This window comes from Salvelinus sp. IW2-2015, linkage group LG8, assembly GCF_002910315.2.
Source record: "Salvelinus sp. IW2-2015 linkage group LG8, ASM291031v2, whole genome shotgun sequence".
NCBI lineage: Eukaryota > Metazoa > Chordata > Actinopteri > Salmoniformes > Salmonidae > Salvelinus > Salvelinus sp. IW2-2015.
The window spans coordinates 8,610,708-8,615,418 of NC_036848.1; positions in this window are offsets into that span (position 1 = coordinate 8,610,708).

The following is a 4,711-nucleotide window of genomic DNA, read 5'->3' on the forward strand; positions in this document are numbered from 1 at the left end:
GTCTATGCATGCAACTTTTTCATGAGTTGGGCGGGGAGTGGACTAGTGGCTGTGCTGTCATTGATGTATTTTTCCAGATGAGTAGATTAGATTGTTGTTTTAGGAGCTTAGTCTATAGGCTACTATGTTATGCAGGATGTGGGCAGGGGTTCAAGTGGGATTTTCTGGTGGAAAATACGATTTGATTGAAGGGCTAAACTAAAATCAAACAATTGTGCCTTTATGTTCATAATGGGTTTCAATGAGAGCTGATGCTGCAATGCAATGAATTCCTTTAAAAAATAGTTTCTCCAACAAATCACTCACGACATTATCATGACCACGCATTTTATGTGAGGAGTAGATGTCTCATCTAAACATGGAATGGTTCAAATTTGTCTTGGGATTTGTCTACTATTTCAGAAGGAATCATTCCCTCTCTATCCACCATGAAACTCCACAATATTTAGGTAATATGAACAATGTTCAGAAATAAATAATTGAAAAGTCTATCCCTACATATGTTAAACTGGATTTTGGAGGTGGGCTTTAGCACATTATGCTCTGGGCATCGCACTAGGTTGAAAATCTTGGGCATTGAAAACATTGAAGATTTTTCTGTGCCCCTTGTCTTGATCGGTCATTTAGTCAAATGGAGTGGAGGCTTAAAGGGAATCAATAAGGTGAACAAGCACATGGCTGAATTTTGCCTGTGTTTTTMCCATAGAATAATACCAGTAAGCAATGCATAGCTGTTAACATTTCTTTCCCTGTCAAGACAGACTAACATCTTATCATTAAGATTCAGCTGAATATATTTTTCCCACAGGTGTTGCAGAYGCTGTAAAAAAATATTTTTGTATCAACCCCTCCAAAAAATACTTCAACTAGTCACATGTAAATTGGTTTGGTCTTTCCGTTTGAAAAATACTACATTTGTTGAAACCAAATATTTGATTCAATACCAACTGTTATTTGATTTTTACCAAACCTATTTGTCAAGTTGCAACCTATGTCTTTCAACACTTACTTTTCCCCTTTGGTTAAACCTAATAAATAACAAATAAAACAAATATTTAATGTAAATACAACCCATTGTTTCTATCCCGTTCCAAGTAAAAATAAATATTTGGAATTACCTAATCACATTTCTTCAATTGAGTTACTATGAATGAAATAAATTCCCTGGAAATAGAGAAATAAGTTGGATCAATAACTTGAAATAATTTCTCAAACATATTCTTTACACAAGACTGTCATATATAGTAGACACAATATCTAAACCKTACCCTTCTCTTTAATAGCACATGYACTTACAGTATGTAAGTAAAATTACAAATGGTGGCAGTGTGTCAGCTGAAGTTCGAATAACAAATGCAAAAGACCACATTAACTGGAGTCACATTCATTCTCAAGGGTGGGCAAAAAGAACAAGCAGAAAGCCACGTCATCCAAGAGCCACRMCTCCAACTCTTCTGATAGGCTCCCACCGCTACATTCAATGCACATGCGTGTGAGGTGTTGAAAGCAATTTAAAAGCTTTCGTTCAATAAAAAAAATCATATTTGATCAGACACATTGAATAATAGGTTGAACGAACCCAAATCGTACTTTTTTATCATTCCAATCAGTATAAGCACTCCAAATGAACAATCGTGTAGTGCCACTTTTCACAGTGTWGGCTCTAGGGTGGTCTAATGGAAGGGATAGTTCATGCATTTGCAGAACAATTTATGTTCTTGTCCAATTTTTGCCGATCAGGCGTTTCAATTATTGCTTTGGCCCAGACCGGATTTCTCTTGTAGGATAATTACGCAGCCATACATATTAAATACTACTGTACTGTATCTGCTGTATACTGCAGCTTCCCTGTATACTGTCACTGCCTGTAACCTAAACTATCTTGTGTGTATACAGAAAGAACATTCCTACACTACTCAGCATGCATTGGTGATGGATTGAGGTGTTTTTATAGGCTTATGTAATGGAAGCAAATAAAAGTCCTAATAATAGCAATTTTTTCTGTAGCTTGTTCGCAAATACTCTGGGTTGCATATCACCTTTGAGTTCTTCTTCACCACACCTGTTTCCAATAGTGGTTCAGAGCAGTTTGGTCATTGTAATGCCACACCACATTCATTCATATTGTTCTGTGTGTTCCGGTCCAGCATGGGCAACAAGTCCATATAACAAGGGATTACTAATGTTAACATTGTTAGGGGTTGACCTGCAAACCACAAAGTTAATTATTTTGTACACCATGAAGTTGGTATTCAGGTGTCTAGGTCCGGAGGCTTTCAACGCTTTCAGGACTGATGCTGTGGCGCTTCCCTTATATCAACGTAGTCTGAGGCATGTGATGCCAGTCTTTCCGATTGAGACATTGAGACACAGGAGATGGGGGAGGGGGGCAGGGCGAAGCCGCATTAYGGACCTCTTCATGCATATTATTGCTAGCAATTAGCAAGGCACCAAGGCTAACTGAAAGGCTACTCTGATGGTGGACCTGGCKAAGGCTGTCAGTCAGTCTGGAAACACATTGAGCTGAATTCATAACACAAGAACCTTAATGACCTGTTCTGTCATTGCGCCTGGAGTTAGATGTGTGGATGTTTACATCCTGATGAATGGCACATGGCAGAGAAGCTAATATGGCTTACCCCACACGCATCCCATGTCCAGTCCAATATACAGTACATAGATCRCATTTGTACCAGTCAGTGCTCAATTCAGTCTCTAGATGTCTGATTCTGTATAGAGAGTCTGTCCCTGCCCATATATGTTTCATCTGTAGAAAAATAACTAAGGAGACCACTTTGTTTAGCTGCATGTGAGACTTGTTTAAATTATATGATTTTGACACCACAGCAAAACAAGCCCTCACTCATAACCAATGAAGAGGCAAAAATGATATATCTCTCTCTCTCTATCTCTCTCTCAGAACCTTTGCAGATAATTGCGTTTCAAAGGAGGATTTCCAAGAAAGACGGCATTTCTCAAATCCTCCTCTTATTGTCAGCCAGCACACTGTAAATCCATGAAGAAACAACCAATCAACTGGGAATTCAGATCTTTATCAATGCAAGTCCTTAATCCCAGGAATTGCTACTAGAAAACAGTGGCCTGGTGATGTTGTTGGTCAAAATGCATGTCATAGCTCTATGCTGTAAAAGTAAATTAARCGGGTCCTCAATGATTTTCAGACAGTGTGTTGTGCTCTGCTTTTGTTGTTGTTGTCTGTTAATGTAACATATGACCTCCGGAAACCCTTCAGAATCAGGGGATTTCGACWTGCCGAAAGAGCTTCAGCACACAGCCATGTCCATATCTGGAAAAGTTTACAATTCTGAGCACCCTAACTTCAAACGCATGAATAGTCTTTGTCTTTGTTTAGGGAAGACAAAATCCTTTAAAACAAGAGAAACWATTTTTTGATTATGTTGCTTGGCCACAGGCCTCTTCGCGGTACTATATTTTTATTATTATTATTTCTACTAGTCTTCTGGAGCAGACTGACTGAGTCCCTGGAGATTGTGATTGAGCATCAAGCGATGAGAGCCATATGTGTAAGACGGCATGCAGGGAGAGAGGGAGAGAGAGAGAGTGAGGAAAGAGAGGGAAATAGAGAGAGGGGGGAGTCGACGCGAACAGCAGCGCGAGCGACGCAGCAGACGGACGAGAGCGCGAAACAGTGCAGGTGAAAATAGGGAAGAGAGAGAGAGAGGAAGAAGAGGGAAAGAGAGAGAGGTGGGAGATGAGAGAGAGTGAGAGAGAGAGGCGAGAGAGAGAGAGAGGAAGAGAGGGAAACAGTGGAGTGAAATAGGGAGAGAGAGAGAGGAAGAGAGGAGAGAGGGAGAAGGAGAGAGGGAAAGAAGAGAGGGGGGAGAGAGAGAGAGTGAGAGCGAGATAGAGCGAGAGAGAGAGAGGAAGAGAGGGAAACAGAGTGAGGTGAAAAAGGAGAGAGAGAGAGAAGAGAAGAGAGAGAGAGAGAGAGAGAGAGAGAGAGAGGGAGAGAGAGGGGGAGAGGGGAAACAGAGTGAGATGAAAAAAGGGAGAGAAGGGAAGAGAGAGGAACAGAGAGAGAGAGAGAGAGAGAGAGAGAGAGAGAGAGAGAGAGAGAGAGAGAGAGAGAGAGAGAGAGAGAGAGCGAGGAGAGCGAGAGAGCGAGAAGAGAGAGAGAAAGAGAGAGAGAGAGAGAGAGAGAGAGAGAGAGAGCAAGAGCTCCAGTCTCTCACTCATCACCTAGCATTGCGCACCACACATAGTTCGCTACATAAACCCTTCTCCAATGGCACGCAACAACAATCAGCACACAACACCATTCAGCAAGCTCATGTATTCACTGAAAGACACTGCATACATTAGCTCAGCCATTGGGACATGTAGGGGGTAGGTTAGAGGCATTTACCTGTAATGTATACTCTGTAACTCAAGACTACGTTAGCCTACTGAGCCAAAGCCTCCACTTGCTAACCTMTAAACATTGAATTCAACTATATCGCTATCCTCAGGTCTCTTGCGATCTCTCTACTACAGCCAAGCAATTGAACTATCCCATCCACAACGAGAAAGCCAGCCTTGTAAAACGTCAGAATGGTGGACGTTGGATACATATTTTGTGCTCTCCAGGGATAGACATCGTGGGTCCTGTTGAATGTTTCTGTGTTATACGATGACTCGAAGTGACAGAAGATATTTMGGAATGGAAATTCGAATGACTCACTCTACCTCC